The sequence below is a fragment of the Lygodium microphyllum genome, chromosome 19 (genome assembly GCF_053477565.2).
Source record: "Lygodium microphyllum isolate KBCC chromosome 19, Lygodium_microphyllum_v1.1.10, whole genome shotgun sequence".
NCBI classification, from domain to species: Eukaryota; Viridiplantae; Streptophyta; class Polypodiopsida; order Schizaeales; family Lygodiaceae; genus Lygodium; species Lygodium microphyllum.
Window position 1 is genome coordinate 8,637,661 of NC_141153.1, and position 19,669 is coordinate 8,657,329.

Sequence of the window (19,669 nt, forward strand, 5' to 3'; positions counted from 1 at the left end):
TTCCACGCGCATTCGCGCTAAACACACATACTTTTTAAATTAAAATCAACCAGCCGTTCACTTAGCACGCACTATGTGTACTAAAGAGGCACTTTAAATTTTAAATTAAAATAAACCAGCCGTCACATGAGCACGCGCTGGCAACAAAGTGCTCCACATCACCTTAATTTATAATTAATGAATTGCATTTAGAGACCCAGTCGAGAATCGAAGTCCGGGAATCGAATAACTGCACTGCTTAACCTAATAATTGGTAAATAAATTTATAATAAGGAACCACCATTTTCTTGCTAAGGTTTATCACCTAATAAAAATTCACCCATTTTTAATAATTGATTAAAATCAACCCTTCATTAAATTAATTCCCCCCTCACTGCACTTAATTCCCCTTTTTAATGAAGCGTTTCGTGGGATGGGTATACGCAGTCATTAGTGTTATTTTCCATGGTCTAGTCTTGGTTCTATCACAGATGTAGTTTTGATTTGTGTCGGATATGGTATGGTTTTGGTTTCCTGTCTTAGTTACGGTTAAGGGTACGGTATGCAGTTCTTTTTTTCTTTTATTTCCTGATACGAGGTTCAGGGTGTTTGTCTGATGCATCACATGAAGCTTTCGGTCGCATTTGTCTCAAGGTCATGTCAAATTTTTTCTAGGATGTGGTTTGCTTGGGGTTAGTAGGTCGTGTCACGTTTGATTGGTAATTCTCTTATCCTTGGTTTTTGTCTGTTGCTTTGCAGGCATTCTCCTTGATTGTCTGTGTTTGTGGTGTGTGTGTAACCATCTGAATGGCGCCTTCTCATGCTCCTCCCCCTATCTAGTACGTCCCACTAGTTAGTAGGGATTACTCGTCCCTACTTACTTTTGAGCCCCTCACGAAGGCAGGACTTGCTGCTTTTGTGGCCACTCCTTTTCCATTACTTCCAGAGGATCCGTCGTTATGTGATGAGTTCCTGGCCTCTTACAGCAAGAAGACAGGCGTAGTCCAAGGAATGTCTATGACATTGACGTCTCGAGGCTTAGGGAAGGCTCTGTCTTTACCTTTCAAAGGAGAACCTTTTGTGACCACTCGTCAGCTCTTCTCTAATGAAGAGATTTTCAAGCTGTTGCAGAAGCAGACAAGGGAAGTCCTTGATGTTAAGAAAGTGATAAACTCTTCAGGAGTTTCTTTTTCTATGATTACTGATCCCGTATGGAAGACGATGTGTCAGTTCCTTCAGGACAGGTTCATGCCTGCCAAAACGCCATCCCACTATTTGTCCAAAGAGCTTTTCACAGCTTCCAGGATGGTGCTAAAAGGAGTTGCCATTGATTGGAGCACATACCTCCTTACTAAAATGGATCAGCATTTTGTTAAAGTCACCAGGGGTAATGTTACCAATGTTACCTACGGATCATATTTGTCTGCCTTCTTGACCTATTCAGGTTTACAAAAGACTGTGCCTCCACCTCCTCCATCAGATCCAGTACCTCCTCCTCCACCTTCAGAAGAGTCAGCACCGATTGACATTGAGGATGATGATTCTCCGCCTCCCTTGGTCATACAGCGTAAATGCTTGAAGAGGGTAGCGGATAAAGCCCCTGCTGTACTTCCCTCAGTACCTATCCCTGCTACTTCTGGCAGTGAACTCCCTGGGTATCTCACTTGCAATAATCTGTTCCGAGCACATCGAGAAGGATCTTTGGAGATCTCAGTTCCCTCCCTGAACAGTCTCGTTTCAGGAGATGCCATTCCTTTCCTCTGCAAGGATATTCAAAGTTCCATTGAGTTGTCAATGACAGCCTGTGTTCAACAGCTGTACGCATCTTTCTATGAAGAGCTCATGCAGTCCAAAGACCAGTTGCATCAGGCAACATCTAAGTTAGCTTCTGCTAAGGATACCCTAGCAGATTTATTTAAGCAAATGGAACAGCAAACCCAACTGGTTGCCACCCAAAGCGATGAGATTTCTTCATTGAAGACCCAGTTATTCGAGGCTCAGTCACAGGTTACTAGCCTTTCAGCAGAGAAGGAGAGGATGTCCAGTGAAGCGAAGGAATTCCAAGCTATCTTAAATGACAAGCTTTCAGCTTTACAGATGGCTAATGACACAGTGGCCAACCAAGCCTCCCAAATCCAGCAGTTGCACGATCAGCTTGCAAAGTCCCGCTCTGTTCCTCCAAGCCCTCCTGTTCCATTAATTTCTTCTCTTTCACAGCAGGATTTGGCTGCCCTACAGAGACAGGCTACTTTGTGCCCTCTATTCCAAGATAAAGTGGAAAGATTGCAGTCCAGAATGGACTTGTTATGGTCTACCTTTGAACAGTTTCAGGAATATGTCTTACCTGACCATTCTTTCTTTGTCCACTACCACTTACAGAAGTTGGTCTTCTACATGAAGCTTTCCACGATGGATTTACCTTTTCCAGAGGATGGCTGGAGTGGGGCTTGGTCTGCTGAGTTGTTGACAGAGGTAGTCAGAATGGTCTTTGAAGATTCTGTCACGCAAGACACCATGTTGATGTCATACATGTATCTACGAGGAGATTTGTTAATTCCAGATGAGGTAGATATGGCATGGTATGTGGGGGATGTGGTCTTACAGGCTGTTTTCTATGTCAATCATTTGGAGTTGCGCATAGCTGATATGTTTCAAAGTTATTCCTCCAAAGTAGCTGATTGTCAGGATAATTCGTGGCATTCAATGATTGATTCGGTGGTCCTCAATCAAAGACAAAACACAGCTCCTACCTTTGTACAGAGTACTAACCAACTGAGGATGGATCTCTTAACCTATCTTTCCAAACATAATCCATTTGATGCTACCTTCTTTGATGCCTATCATAGACGATCTCTCTTGGGATCTTCTGTTCCTACCCTCCTCTATTACCAACAAATGGCTCACCGCTATGCTATATATATTTCCCTTTGTCAATCTAATTCCACTATTTTACCCCTTCTTTTCCAACCTTCATCTTTCCCTCAAATTCCTATTTTCACTTACTCTTCCTTTATTGAGGATAGGGCATTTTCCCCTTTGAAGATCAAAGTTGAGCTCTTTTGAACTTGTATTCCCTTTTTCCTGGGTCGCGAGGACGCTTCCTTATTAAGTGTGGGGATATGTTGAGTGTTGAAATGACTTGTTTTTTGGCTGATTTTTGTTGTTTTTGAGAGCTGAATGGTTGATTTTATGGGATGATTGGTTGATTTGGAAGTGGATTGAGAGTGTTTTGGATGATAATGATTGTGTTTGGAAGATCATGATGTTTGTTGATGGTTCTGTGATGTTCTGATAGGTTCTGAATGGTTCTGTATACCTTCTGTTTTGTTCTGTTTTGGTCTGTTTTGTTCTGATTGTCTTCTGTAAGGAGGGATGGAGTATTGATTGATGAAGAATGAGATATTGTGAAAGTTTATTGAATGGTTTGTGAGAGTTTGGAATGATTTGAGAATGAGTTATGAGGTTTTGATGACCTTCTGTAGGTCTTCTGTAGAGCTTCTGCCTCTGTTCTGTCTCTGTTCTGTTCTATACTGTAGCTGTTCTGGTACTGTTCTGTAGACTGTTCTGTATGCTTCTGTAAGTGTTCTGTGGAATGTATGTGTGATTTTGGGAAAGTTTTCTAGCCTTGGAAAGAGGTGAATACAAGTGCAAAAGAGCTGAAAGAAGTGGAAGAAGTAGCTGCTGAAGACTCAAGAGAAGACTAGAGTGAAGTGACAGTAGTGAGCTGTGAAGAGACACTGTAGTGGCTCTGGTGACCCTTCATATCAGACATACCTCTTGGGAGGGGTATCCACGACCTAAGAGTGATTATTGAGAGTGATTTTGAGAGATTGTAGTGAGGATATGATGTATTATTGATGGAGTGAGAGAGAGAGAGTCAGAGATAGCCAATTCTACTAAAACAGAGTGATTGTATATGAGAGATTGAGAGAGAAGACTATGAAGATATTGAAGATGAATACTATGTGATGTATTTCCATTCAAAGATGGTGTATTCCTTTGATTTCTTTGTTCTATTGATGGATTTTGTGAAGATGTTGAAGAATATGGTTGATTCTATTAAAAACCGTGGGAGATCTACATGATGCTGCATGAAGATTTGTTGTGCCCGGTGTTCTTTTCTTCATTGTGATCATATGAAACATGATAAACAAGCTTGTTGATGTTACAAGATAGATTTTCTTGCAAGAGAATTCCCTTTTCCTTGGTGTTCCTCTCGGGGCACCATTAAGTCTTAAGCTTTTTAAAAAAATCTTAGCACTTGGAAATTGACGATGCTACAGCGACAGGACAAATTGGCGGCGCCGTCTGATTCATATTGACGTCCTAGTCAATTTGATTAAGTCTGAACACGTTTTTTTATAAAGCTTCAAGCTTAAAGCTTACTAAGCTACAAAGACTAAATTCCCAAGGTTTTAAATCTCTCCCATAGCGGGAGTTCATACACAGCAACTCCTGAACCAGTTTTTTTACCTCCCTATAAGCCCCCATTCACACCTGTGCTCTGACAAAGCTAAGTTTCAGCACACATATAGCTATACGCAGTCTACACGGATGACATATCCTCTTGGAAGAAGGCCGACATCAATTTCCATAGCCGTGAAGAAGAAATATCATCAAAAGCCACTTTTTTTAAAAAAAAAATTCTTGTAATCCCGAACGTGACATTGGCTTTCAAAGGTGGTAAACTTTATACATTCTTGCTTTATATTTTGGGAAGTTGTAGTTATTAACAAAAGCCAACATAAACAATCTAGATTCTAGAATGCTCGCCAAAAGATTATGAATATGTTGGCCTTTGTAATTGACTTTCATAGGTCTCATATTCCATGCTTTAAATGCTCCTTAAGATACTAGGAAGTATAGAAGCTCAACAAGATTGTTGTAAGATAGAGGATCTCTTCTCTTGTGATGTATAAGGAAATCTCTTTGAGCTAAATGCATCTACATTGGCAAGATTGGGACATGTTTTTACAACCATATCCAACTCTCTGTAGACATTGAAACTGTGTGCACAACTCTGGAAGGCTTTGAATTTTTAAATGACTAAACTTCTTCTACCACCTATTCTATGTAGGGCAAATGGTTGTATCACACCTAGGAATTCACATTTGGCTAATGAGGTTAATTTAGCTATTATCTTGAACTAGGATACTAACATCTCATATTTAGGAGCAAATTGCAAGTGTTTACCACCCATCATAAACACCATGATTTGGGTGACTAACTAGCCTTGAGCCATTCTTCAAACACTATGACTATGGGATATTTATGATCCAACCTTGGCAATATTTAGAAGTCAAATTTGACATGCATTCTAATATTGTCTTCAAATAATAGTTCGTGACTAAGAGTTGTGGATTCTACTTGAAATTTGCAAAATCTCAATTACCCTAAAAAAAGGAACCATATTTACTCTTTTGGAATCAAAAAGAGACGTTTATATTCTCAATATTATGTTCTTGAGAAAAATTAGAGTAGAAAGAAGAAAGTAACGCATCCTTGGTAGGATGCTTAGTACCCCTTTATTTTGGCCACTAAAAAAAGAAGAAATCATAGCAAATTTCATTGTTTGGCAGATACAAACAATTAGGTGACATGCATTGTTAGCCCATGCATCAACTAGAACATTCCAAATACAAGCAACTAGGTGATATGCATTGTTAGCCCATGCATCTTTGTGTGTGCGCGCATGCGTGCATGAAACCACTACAATCTCTGCAAGGACTCCCAACTCCTCAAGGTCATTTCATCTCTTGTCTAGCATTCAAGGATCCATCCCTATCCAAAAAATGAGGATCACAAAGTTCTACATTCCTATCACAACCATCGAGGAATTTCCTATCTCAAGGCACCTCTAAGCACTTGTGCCTAGGGTGATGAAGCAACAACATGCTTGGGTTTGTTCACTAAGATTTTGGCCTTGGATACGAAGTAGTGCCCTTTTCGGTCAATCACTTTAGCATTTCCATTAGGCCTTGGAGCGAGTTGAACTATCGATGGCTTCTCTTGGTCCCATGATCCAATAGTCACATATCTTCTTAATTCTTCTTATCAATTCAGAATCAAAATGATAAAGTAGGCATACCTACATATAGTCCTTTCCCAAAAATCCTAACTTATGATAAGCATAGCATAATAATGCCACAAAAATCCTAGACCTATTGGCTTGAGGATGAAAGGACGAGTACCCCCTTATTTTTAGTTTCCAAGGTGGAGGTGATTGGGAACTCCTTTAGCACTGATGTTACCTTTGTCACACATGGGTGCCTTCTCCACAATGTAAGAATCATGCCATTAACTTGGTGTCACACAATAATCCACCAAATAGCACCATAAAGAGTTAGTCCAACTCTAAGTTCCTAGAAATGGGACTAATTTAGACTAATTGATCTACTTATTTACATGTAATATTGGTTAAGGACAAGGATGATTCATGGAAAATGTGTGTAGAATACTTCACATTGAATGAAATATCTTCAAGAATCAATTTCGTACATTGAGGATTAGTGATACCTTGAATTGTTTAGAGGGATCTATAATTCTCAACCAAATAGACTTCTTAATCATGCCATTTGGATAATAATCAATCTTAGAAATCTCTCTCAAGATAGCACTAAGAAACAAATTGACAAGCCATTCCTACAAAGAATAGGCATTGCACCCATTGCCAAAAACCTAGTCATATATATAGGGGGTATTGTTGCAATGCCAAATATAATCCTCCTAGCTAGACTCCTAACTCTACCAAATGGACAAAGAGAGTGTGAAACCATACCTCAGACTGACTACTAATGTACACTCACTGGGTATACAACCTTTGATCAATCCTCTCAACCAACACCCTTCCATGCTCAAGAGGGAAAGTCCAATTTTTGGGGTGAAAGGCCCTTGGGCCTACCCGTGTACAATGACTGCCCATATTCTTTATTCATATATATATGAAAGTGCAATAAGGCTATCATAACATTGTTGACAGCACCTACATTGTGTATGCTCTTCTCTCCCGCGTCTCCTGCATCCCTTTCAACTGGTATCAGAGCAAGTCCTTTGCGAGCGCTTCCCAACCTTCCCCGGCATCTACACGAGGTATGAGAGCTTGCTTCTCACTCAGTTCTCAGCCATTCTTTGACATGAACAGCAAGGTTTCATGAAGAGGCAGCCATAGCTTCCATCATTAAATCTTGTTCTCTTCACCTCTTGCTTGGACTTGTCCTAGGCTTGTGTAGGGCTATTGTAGGCATTCATTGGGCTCTTTCTTACCCCCTATCTACCCTGATTTGGCCCCTCAAGTACAACAGCATGCTCGCGTCTTATTTGTGCCTGTTTGCAAAAATAGCTCAAAAATCACTCTTTTTGTCATATCTCGGGCATTCGAAACCCAATTCAGGTAAGGTAAGAGTCTAAGTTGGGGTTTTGGCATGCTCTAAACGCGATAGTGATGCCAGATTTACCAAATTCTAATGATAGAATATTTTGCAATGGATTTTAGGTCTGAGACAGCATGTATTTGTGTGCCTATGGCTTATGTGATGCTTCTACTAATGTCTATTGATACCGGATCACTTGTGGATGTTATGTCTCTTATGTGAGATGCATTTGGAGCTATTTTAGCTTAGCCATTGACTATTTTGAATAGTTGATCTGTCCAAAATAGGGTAGCCACCTGTTACTTTAATTTTATGCTTACAAATCTTGGCATTTGATGCCCGGTTGGTACCTATACATACGGGAATGTATGCTTATGGTTTGCCTATGGATTTGAGCTTGGATTGAGCAATGATTTTCTCAATTTATAGAGGTTATATGCTGCTAGAAACTTCAGGGCTGAAGCTATTTATGCTACAGTTGAGCTATGCCTATCGGTACAAGGTCCTCCCAGCTGCTCGGTATCATGTCATGATGTATTTGGACTATGCCGCATGTCTTGTTTATGCTCTGGATTGCTTTTGAGCTGAGATTAGAGCTCCATTTGGATTTGACTGTCACTTCTTTATAGCTGGCATTTCATTTATGACATGGTTTATGCCTAGGCTACCTAGTACAGGTTATGATGTCTTGGTGAATGCTTTATGCTTTGGTTGTGCATGGCAGTTGTTTGAGCTCATCTCGACATTCATTTGAGTATTCCCTTGAGCAATTGGACATTAACTTGGCTTTTTCCATTACGGCTTGGCTTTTTTTGTTACGACCTTGGATGCTATATGGGATTTGATCCTCTGATTATACATCTTGGCTATTACTTGGATGCACTTACAGATATTGAGCAATGAACTGCTCCCTTGTTTTGGTAGTTGCCTATTGAGGTGTGATTGCTTGTTTGCATTTGATATGTGGGATACTTACTAATCAGTGGACTTGGATAGTGCTTGGGATTTATAGTTATGGCCGTCATGCTTCTCTATTGTATGGCATCTATGCTATTTGGGCTGCTATTGTTCGTGTATGTCAGGGAGAGCAATTGATCTTTGTTAACCCTCAGATGAACAAGGTGGAAATTTCGAAAAATCTAAAGCAGAAGACAAAGGCCAAGGCAAAAGTAAACGGAAGACGAAGGCGCGCCATGAAAAATATGGAAATGCAAGAAGTGCAGAAAAGTCCTAAATAAAGGAAAAAGGCACACAAGAAAAAGCGCAAGTCAATACTTTTGTAAAAGAGCGCAAGTGCATCATGATTTAATTTAAATAGCGTCGGGATCTCATCCCTGCAATTTGTAAAGGTAGATGGGTGGTAGGAAGGAAGCTAGAAAGATAGGAGGACAATGGGAAAAAGGGCCTAGGCCACGGCCGGCCATTTAAAAAAGGGGATAAAGCGGATGACCACCCAAAAGGGATTTAGGGTTTTGTATATAAAGTTGAAAAGTGAATGAGAAGCTCATTTTTGTGTGTGGCCAAAAGTGGGTCTCCTCCTCTTCTTCTTCTTCTTCTTCTTGCTTGCCTGAGCTTGTGCTTGAGAGAAGGAGTGTGAGAGTGTGAGGGAGTGAGTGTGTGAGGGTGAGGGACTAGGAGGAGAAGCTCTCCATCTTCTCCTCTCTCCTTCTCTTCTCTTCTCTTCTCTTCTCTTGCTTGTGGCAATGGAGCTTCGAGCGTGGAGCTTGAGGAGGGAGCGTGCTTGAAGCTTGCACTTGGATCGTGGAGCTACCGGAGTGCGCGGGAGAGGAGATAACTCGATCGGCATGGAGGTAAGCTCACTACACCTGTAGATATGGATGGCGTGTCAGCTATGTGAGAGATAGCCATTAGTGCTCAGCTTGAAACACTTGAAACAATAAGTGGTCCGTGGGTCTTGGCGGTTGAGTAAAATCTCCCACAATCTTTATGCCCACCGATGTATGCACATGATTTGTTGCTATGTATTTTACAGAGCCTCTTACCTGGATGCTTTTACAGAGATATTTAGGCTTTTATTGGAGCTTGATTCTTGTAGGTTTATTTACCACCTGCCATTCTTGGCTAGACATATATGTCAATACATGGTATGAGACACTGCAAAGTTATATATACTCCTATCTTTTGCGGATGCTTATGCATTTATGGCTCTGAGGTATGCTTATGCTTTTATGGCTGCGAGCTACAGTGGTTGGATATGTCATGCTTTTGTCTGCTAGGCTTGTCCGTGTGGGAGCTTTTGCATTCGTGGTTGATGTCTTTGTGTTATCCCCTTCTGGTTTGGATGAGTCCCCTTTGTAGTGGAGCCCCAAGAGGAACACCAAGGAAAAGGGAATTCTCTTGCAAGAAAATCTATCTTGTAACATCAACAAGCTTTTTTATTAGGGTTTATATGATCACAATGAAGAAAAGAACACCAGGCACAACAAATCTTCATGCAGCATCATGTAGATCTCCCACGGATTTGATAGAATCAACCATATTCTTCAACATCTTCATAAAATCCATCAATATAACAAAGAAAGCATAGGAATACACCATCTTTGAATGGAAATACATCACATAGTATTCATCTTCAATATCTTCATAGTCTTCTCTCTCACTCTCTCATATACAATCACACTGTTTTGATAGAATTGGCTATCTCTGACTCTCTCTCTCTCTCTCTCCATCAATAGTACATCATATCCTCACTACAATCACTCAATAATAATCCTCAATAATCCTTCTTAGGTCGTGGATGCACCTCCCAAGAGGTATGTCTGATATGAAGAGGCACCAGAGCCACTACAGTGTCTTTTTATAGCTCACCACTGTCACTTCACTCCAGTCTTTACTTGAGTCTTCAGCAGCTACTTCTTTGACTTCTTTTAGCTCTTTTGCACTTGTATTCACCTCTTTCTAAGGCTAGAAAACTTTCCCAAGCTACACTCACATCCAACAGAACACATACAGAGGCATAAAGAAGGTCTACAGAAGCTCATTAGAGAATTACAGAAGGTCAACAGAAAGCATCAGAACCACATAACTCATACCAAAACCATTCCAAACCATCAAAAATCACTCAATAAGCTTTCAAACAATCTCAAACCTTATCAATCAATACTCCATCCTTCCATACAGAGAGAAAACAGAACAAAATAGAAGCTCAACAGAAGCTATCAGGACCAAACAGAACATATCAGAACATCATTAGAACTTCACATCTCTACTAATAAACATCATGAGCTTAATAAAACCATTCCAACCTATCCAAAACACTCTCAAACCACTTCCAAACTAATCAACCATTCAGCTCTCAAAAACAACAAAAATCAGCCAAAAAATAGTTCATTTCAACACTCAACATATCCCCACACTTAATAAGGAAGCGTCCTCTCGTGACCCAAGAAAAAGGGAATACAAGTTCATTTAAGATCTCAACTTTGATCTTCAATAAATCTTCAAAAACAGTCCATCCAACCACGACCCCAACTTATAACCTGTATCTGATATAAAGAATACAACAAAAGGAAAACCCTTTATACATTAACACTTCTTATCAAACTGGAAATCACAACAAACTTGTAAAGGATATAAGAGGTTTCTTCTTCTTCTGCATCAACAACTATCCAACCAGCGACACCATCACCGCAATTCTCCAAAAATGTAGCTCTCACGAAAGCAAATCGAATAGGTAACCACCACGATCTTATCACATAAATTAACCCACAACACAAACACTACACACAACACAACCATCTGAATGACTCCTCCAAAAAGAGAGATTTATCATTAAAAATCATCCACCATACATGGCAAAGGTATCAATGGAGATGATCCGTCTTGAAAGATTGGTGATTTCAAAAACGATCCATGGACAAGGATTCATCTACAAATGTCTTGGGAGGATTCTGAAAAAACTAAAGGCAGCACATCCTTTCCAATAAGACAAGGTATCTGCTAGGCAAACAGAGGGCATGAAAGTACAATACATCCAGTTGTTGGGAATCAATGCTCACATTGACATTCATACACAACTTTGGAATAGGTTTTGAATCATTATGAGAATGCCTATGCATATACACCAGGTACCAAGTAAAATGAGCAATTAAGCGCACAAAAGGATCTGCAGACTGAGAATACTGCTGAGCAAAATGCAGATAATTCTGATAAGCCTGACTAGCACTTATCCATTCTCCTGGGATCAATGGCCAATTGATTTGAGGTCTAGTAAGGGAATCATTTGAACTCCAGCCTCTTCTTCGAAGAATCTTCTGATCAAAACCTTGATACCCACTAACCAACTAAGGAGGATTAGGAATAGAAGTGTTAGAAGATGGAAGAGGGACTAATGAAAGAGGATGAAGCGATGGATAGGAAAAATCATAAAATGAAGAATGGATTAAAGATGGATTTGCTGAAAATTGAGGAGATTCTGTTAAAAAAGGCGTTAAAAGATAAGCAGGAAAAGTTGATAGAATGTCAGGGGATGGGGAAGGACAAGGATCACGAGGTAGAAAAACTCGATCTTCAATAAAAGAACAATGGGTAAAAATAGGAATTTGAGGAGATCCTTGAGGTTGGAAAAGAAGGGGTAAAATTACCTTTGGGTTAGATTAAAAAAGGGAAATATAAGCATCATACCTATGAGCCATTTGTTGATAATGAGTTAGGCATGGTAAGGACGGACCTAAAGCTGATCTACGATGATAAGCTTCAAAGAAAGAAGTATCAAATGAAGGTTGGTTGGAGAGATCAGCTAAAAGATCCACCCTCAGTTGGTTAGTGTTCTGGGCATGAGCTGAAGCTTTGATCTGTCAGTGATTCAAAATGACAGCATCAACCATAGTGTGCCATGAAAACTCAGGACACTCAGCCACCTTTGAAGAATATCCCTGGAATATGTCATCAATCCTCAACTCCAAATGTCGGACATAAAAAGAAACTTGCAATACCACATCTCAACATACCAAGCCAGATCTTCATCATCTAGAATCAGTAAATCACCCCTCAAATACATATAGGACAGAAGTATCGTATCTGGAGTGACAGAGTCTTCAAAAACCATCCTCACGACTTCTATCAGCAAATCTGATGACCATGCCCCACTCCATCCATCCTCTGGAATAGGTAAATCCATCGTGGAAAGTTTTATATAGAAGGCCAACTTCTGTTGTTGATAATGGACAAAAAAGGAATGATCTGGTGGAACATATTCTTGATACTGCTCAAAAGAAGACCATAACAAATCCATGAGAGATTGCAATCTTTCCACCTTGGCTTGAAATAAGGGATAGGTGGGGGTGGAGAGGGGGGGGGGGGGGGCGGGGGGTTGGGGGGAAGGGGTCGGGAAGAGAGACAGGTGGGGGTGGGGGGATAGGGGAGGGTGCCCGGGGGGGGATCGGTGAAAAGGGAAGTAAAATGAATAATTAAAATAAAAGAAAGGCGTGCCCCTGTCCCGTGCGCGTGTGCGGGGCGGGGTACAAAAATTTACCGTGACAGGATCGAAATAGTGCCGGGATGTCAATACAAGGCACACGGATGTGATTAGGGCATGTGGAAACGTGTAAAATAAAAAACGGGCGAGTTCACGCGCGGGACGAATTGCGCGAAAACACGTAAAAATAAAGAAAAATTAATATCTCACAATCCGGGCATCGAAATGAAATGTCGTAAAAATAAAAATTGGGCAAGACAGCAGGGAGAAGACAAGGAAAACATGCAACTGGGGTTTTTGGACCCATTTTTTGCGTTCGCATGCAAAAAACGCAAAAAATGGGTCAAAAAACGCAAACGAAAATGAATATCGGAAGATCCGTGCCACGGAACGAGGGGCAAGAAAAAGGAAAAATGTGCAGAAATACGTGCCCGACAATCCTATCACGTTAAAACAGGGTTCCGATTGAGATAAGATGCATTCACATGGAAAAAACCCAAAAAACAGAACTAAAAATGGAATCGGAAATTAATATTGGACAAACCGCTGCCCGGAATGACATGCAGGAAAAAGGAAAAATGTCTATAGGAAGGGGTGGCACAGGGGTGGCACAGGGTTGTCATGTTAGAACGCAGTTCCGGTGAAAGTAGAAGGGGTTCACATGCAAAAAACACCAAAAATACACCCGAAAACACATATAAAAATTAATAATTAAAATTCCAAAAGTCGAAAGAGGGTGGAGGAAAAAGGAAAAAGGTGGGGGAAGGTGCAATGGACACGGTTCACATGAAAAAATGTCAAAAAGACGCACGAAAAAGTCTCGAGAAACCGCAAAAATTAATCTTGGACAAACCGTGCATCGGAAGGACATGGAGTAAAAAGAAAAAATGTCAGGGGAAAAGTTGTTGTCAGGGCTATGACGTCATATCAGAGTTCCGAAGCAAGCAAAGTGCCTTCACATGGAAAACTGACCGATTTACACAAAATGCTTCAAAAATTAATAACTCGAGAACCGTGCACCGGAACAAGGGTTGGTAAAAAGGACAAAGGGTCAGTTCAAAGAGATGAACATGTTTGTAAAGTCAGATTGGAAGTTTGCTGAACATAGGGTGTGTGCACCTGGCAGGACAGTAAAATCAGGGAATAAAGAAAAGCTACAAGGGAACAGCCCCGAGGGTGGGTGAAAAATGGACGGATGGGTGGGAAGGGACCCCAGCAAGGTAAAAGAAAGTCATGGCATAGAGGCATTAGCAGGTTGAGGCATATGCACAGGGATATGCAATGTAGACGCGCAAGGATGCGTCCCCACACTTAAAACCTTAACAGGTAGGGTTAACCGAGAAACAAGGACCTAATACCACACAACAGACCATCCACTAACATCCCCACACTTAAAACATGACCGTCACTGAGAAACAGGGTGTAGGGTTAGAAAAACTTGGCCCATGTTGTCGAGAATCAAGGTTGACTGTCGATGGCACGTCCACTGTCGTTGTCGGCTGTAGCAGATACCAAGGCATCTTCACAGCACACGTCCTTCGTGGCAGGGACCACGTGGCAGCACCCAGGGAGGTAGCTGGTTGAAGGAATCGCAGGAAATTCGTCGAGGACGAGGAATGTTGTACTCAACTTACAGTCACTCAAATGGAATGAAAGAACAATCACTCGCCCCATGACTAATATCACTCAATGAATAATGATTGAAACCCATATCTCATACCCGGTTTAGAAATCGACAAGGGGGATGGTACAGAGGAAGTATGCCAGGGTGCACAGTTGATGGTGCATTAGTGCGTCCAACCCGTCTGGCATAAGTGCAAGGAGGAAGGCAAGGGAGCCTTACAGTGCAATGTACAGAATAGGGTGACGTGTCCTGTGATGATGGTAGAAACCCACCCCGTGGGTGCATAGGGAAACGGGAACGTACCTGACTCCAAGTGTCGTAACGTCCCTCAATCTCACCTCTCGGTAATTGATTGAAGAAACTCCAGTCACACTCAGCCCACCCTCTGTCTCACGCTCTGTTGAAAGATACAGAAGGGCAGCCCTTTCCTGAAACCCATTGATGTAATCCTCACGGTTACTTGTGCACAGGGTTGTATGCCTTGTACGCATTTGATGGTGCAACTGTGCATCCTGCCCTGTGCTGGCATACGATGCGAGAAGGAAGGCCAGGGAGCCTTATGGTACAGTGCACAGAAACAGATCGTGCTTTGTGCATTGAGAGGCCCATCCCATGCGTGCAACACTTCATTCACACTGCTCACCTCTCATTTAATTTGAAGGGAAAAACCGGTCACTCACCCCACCCTCTATCTCACACTCTGATAGATACAGAGGGCAACCATACTCACTTCCCCATCCGGTTAGGATGAAAGCTCACATCACTCAAGAGGTTGTCGATGAAGATCGCATCGTCAGTTGTTGAAGAGGCGTACCCAGGGAGGTAGGCATCAGATATGGTACTTCAATTGGTTGTAGAAAAGATCGTCTGCGAAAGGGGCAGACCGATTGATGAAGTTGCAGAGACAGCGCACCAAGGGAGGTGGCTTCAAATTTCTTTTGGACCATTTTCTGCTGGTGAGTCAGTTATCCTGAACTGCGGAGTGTTACCATCTTTTCCACAGGCAGCTTCCCGCCCAAAGGTGTTTGCCACCTTTTCTTGGAACGAGGCCTGCTATGACAAGGAATTTCTTCCTTTTCTCCCATAATAGTTTTCTTTCCTTTTTTTTTCCTTGTTGTTTTTTTTTTCTCTTTTCTTTTTTTCTCCTACTCCCGAGGGTGTTTCCACCTTTTCTCGAAGAATAGGTCGGCATGGCAGGGACCGAAGTCCTTTTCTCCCATGACCGATATGTATATTTTTTTCCTTTTTTTTTGAATTAAGCAAGGGAATGGTAGAAATACCATTTGTCAGAACCAACCTCGCCACTGCCGCGCTGGTGGAAAATAGAGGATAAGAGATCAAGGCTGGAAGGTGGGGCTGAGGGGACAGAGGGTGGTGTCCACCTCATCAGGAGTGACTGAAGAACGGCTATCAGAAGTAGCATCATAAGAGTTACAGTGCCACGCCAATGGGGAAAAGGATCACGTGACCGTGATTGTCAAGATCCCCAAGGAGGGAAGTACTTCTTCAGGCGATATCCATTGATCAGGAAGGGATCATCAAAGGCATCAACGATCTGCACTTGGACAGAGCCATTAGGGTTGATAGCAAGTACCTTATATGGGCCCATCCACCGCTGTTGAAGCTTGCCAGGAAACTTGCCAAATCGTGAATCATAGGCTAGGACTAAATCACCTTCTTTGAACTCCTTGTGCTTGATGAAGCTGTCATGGTAAGCCTTACGTCGAGCTTGAGTGGCTTCCATGCACTGTAGAGCCATCCTACGCGTTTCGTCCAAACATTCCAAGTGTAGGAGACGGCGTTACAGTGAATTATCGTCCCCCAAACGCTCTTTGATAGCCACTTGCAAAGAGGGCAATTCCAGTTCAACAGGAAAAATAGCTTCTGTACCATACACCGGCTGGAAGGGTGTCTGTCATGTTGCTGCTTTATGGGAGGTTCTGTACGCCCAAAGGGCCTCTGTAAGTCAATCATCCCAATCACGATGATGTGCGGCAATTGTTCTTGTCAAAATCGAGCAGAGGATGTGATTCATGACTTTGACTTGGCCATTGGCTCTAGGGTAATAAGGAGTGGACTTGCGATGGTGAATCTTATACAGCTCTGTCAACTCTTCCATGACTTTATTAATGAAATAAGTGCCTCTGTCACTTACCAGCTCTAGGGGACTTCCAAAACGGGTGATGATATTCTCGTACATGAACAGGGCCACGCTGTTACCATCGTCCCGCTTTAGGGCTTTAGCTTCACACCACTTTGTGACATAATCCGTACATACCAGGATGTATCGGTTCTGTTTCCTTCTGGTGGGAGGATCAATTGGGCCTACGAAATCGATGCCCCACTTCTCAAACGGCTTCAAAGGAAGGATAGGCTGCAGTGGCATAGCACTTGTTTTGGTCGGTTTCTCCATTCTCTGACAAGCATCACATCTTTTACAATAATCATAGGCATCCTTATGAATGGTCGGCCACCAGTATCCTGCTAGCAGAGCCTTCCTGGCTGTTGCTTCTCCTGCAAAGTGGCCTCCACACGGCTCGTCATGGCAAGCCTACAGAACAATCCCAATCTCATCTCCTGCAATACATCTTCTGAGCACTTCATCTTTGCCTTTCTTGTACAATGCACCGCCTAACAGGGTGTAGGGGGCTGATTCTAACATAAGCTTCTTCCTTTCCCAACTAGAAATGCCAGGAGGGTACTGTTGGGTTACCAGTAGATTGGCGATGTCTGCATACCAGGGGGTTACAATTTCTACCAGAAATAGAGAAGCATCAGGGAGGTCTAGATCATCCTGCTCCTCGTTTGCAGTCTGTGGGATACGCGATAGATGATCAGCCAGAACATAAGAATGACCAGGTTTGGTAATTACCTCAAAGTCGAACTCCTGGAATAGAAGGAGCCATCTCATCCTTCGTCCTTTCACGTCTGCTTTGTTCATCACGAAGGACAGGGCCTCATGATCCACATAAAATTTAAAGTGGGTAGACAGTAGGTAATGGCGAAACTTCTCTAGGGCAAACACCATTGCCAAGCACTCCAGCTCTGTCACTGTGTAGTTCCGTTCTCTATCAGTGACTTTTCGGCTTGCGTAATAGATTGGTTGATCTAATTTCAAGGGGCCCTTTTGACATAGGACAACACCTAGCCCTTCAACTAATGCATCAGTGTGTACATGGAACTCCTTCGTCCAGTCAGGAGGTTGCAGAATGGGTGCCTCAATCAAACACTGCTTCAGAGTGTTGAAGGCCTTGTCGCATTCTTTCGTCCAAATAAACTCTACATCTTTCCTTAGAAGCTTGTGCAAGGAGGTTTCCTTTGTTGTAAAATGGGCTATAAACCTTCTGTAGTAACCCACATGGCCTAGGAATCCCCTCAACTATTTGAGGTTGGTGGGTGCTGTCAGAGCTGCAATCTTTTCGATCTTTGCAGGGTCTGTTGATATCCCTTGTGCAGAGACAATGTGGCCCAACAGAACTCCAGAAGAGACCCCAAAGATGCATTTGTCGGGGTTGAGGGAAATCCCATACTCCAGGCATTGGTCAAAGCATTGTTCCAGGTGTCCCCAGTGTTCACGGATCAAACTATAGACACAGAAGTCATCCAAATATACCTCAATAAAGTCGTGCATATGATTTTGGAATGCAGCCATCATGACTCGCTGGAAGGTAGCAAGGGCATTGCAGAGTCCAAACGGCATCACTCGGTAAGCGTAGGTCCCCCATTCTGTGGTGAAGGTTGTTTTGGACTGATCTTCTTCTGCTATCTGCACTTGGTTATATCCGCTCAATCCATCCAGAAGGAAATAAAGCTCATGTCCTGCCACTGTGTCCAACAGTTGGTCTGTGAAAGGGATAGGAAAGTGATCCTTCTTCGTCTTGGAATTCAACTTGCGGAAATCCACACATATATGAAGCTTGCCATTCTTCTTGGGTACAACCACGATGGGTGAGACCCATTCACTATTTGCCACTGGATAGATGAACTCGGCTTCCAGAAGCTTCAGCAGCTTTGCTTTCACCAATGTGGAATAATTCGGGTTCATTCGCCTCTGTCATTGCCGTACTGGCTTGGCATCAGGCTCCAAATCAATATGATGCTGACATATTGTGGGATCAATCCCCTTTAGGTCTTTGTAGGACCATGCAAACACGTCCAGATTCTCTTTCAACAAGTTGTACAAAGTTTACAACTCCTCTTCTGGTAGGTTGCTACCCACCTTCAAATGGCGTTCAGTGCTATTTGCATCCACAAAAGTTAACTGCCTTTCACCTTCTACTTCACGAATGAAGGTCCCACGGACTGCTTCTGGATACAGATCTGACTCCTTCAAGGGGGTGGTGTCCTCTTCTAATGTCCCACTAGAACCAACTTCTTCTCTTGGTGGAGACTTAGGTTGCTCCTTGAGATGTTGAAATGGGATTAGAGCCGTTTCGGATTTGGTTTCAAGATTAGTTATCTCTTGGCTTGAAGACTCATCTTCTGATGACGCATTCAGGAATGTCACATAACAGGGACCCTCTAATGCCTGTTGGGTTTGTGGGACTAGTGCTTGTTGGCACGGTGTATCATCATTATCTTTTCTTGGCAAGGATGGTTGAGGACGGCAAGAGCCACTGCTGAAAGACGGCTTGTTCTTCTTAACCCATTTCTTATAAAAATTTTGCATATAAGAATATCCATTTACCAAACCAAATGGTACCATCGCCATTTTGTCCCACAGCATGAGCTCATCTGCTTCTGATGCTTCTGGAACTTCTTCTTCATATGTATCCTCTTTAGGTGGGATAGACTCTTCCATCTTGCTTTCATAACCTTCTTCTTCCATATCCTCTCCATCCTCTTCTGTCTCTATCTCTGTCTCTGTCTCTGTCTCTGTAGGAGCTCTGTAAGAGAAGAACAGGTTCTCTGTTTCATCTTCTGCCTCTGTCTCTGGCTCTGCTCTGGCCATGTAACAGGGAGAGCAGTACATCCATGCTTCTATCTCACTGTCAGAAGTGATTTTGGAAATCGTTCGTGGTTTAGGCAGGAAGTATTCATCCATTGACAGGGACTTTGCATCTTTTGGGAGTTGGCTTACAGTATCCACTGTTAAGGAACGTGCCACTATTTTCATGGGAAGGATCTGTTTGACAGCATCTTCGTCTGCTGATGTTCCATCTGTAGCCTCATTAGGGGAGTCAGAAGATAATTCCAAGGAGGTGGATCCATGTCCTTTTTGAGCACCATATAGCTTCAGCACCACTTTATTGGGTCCTC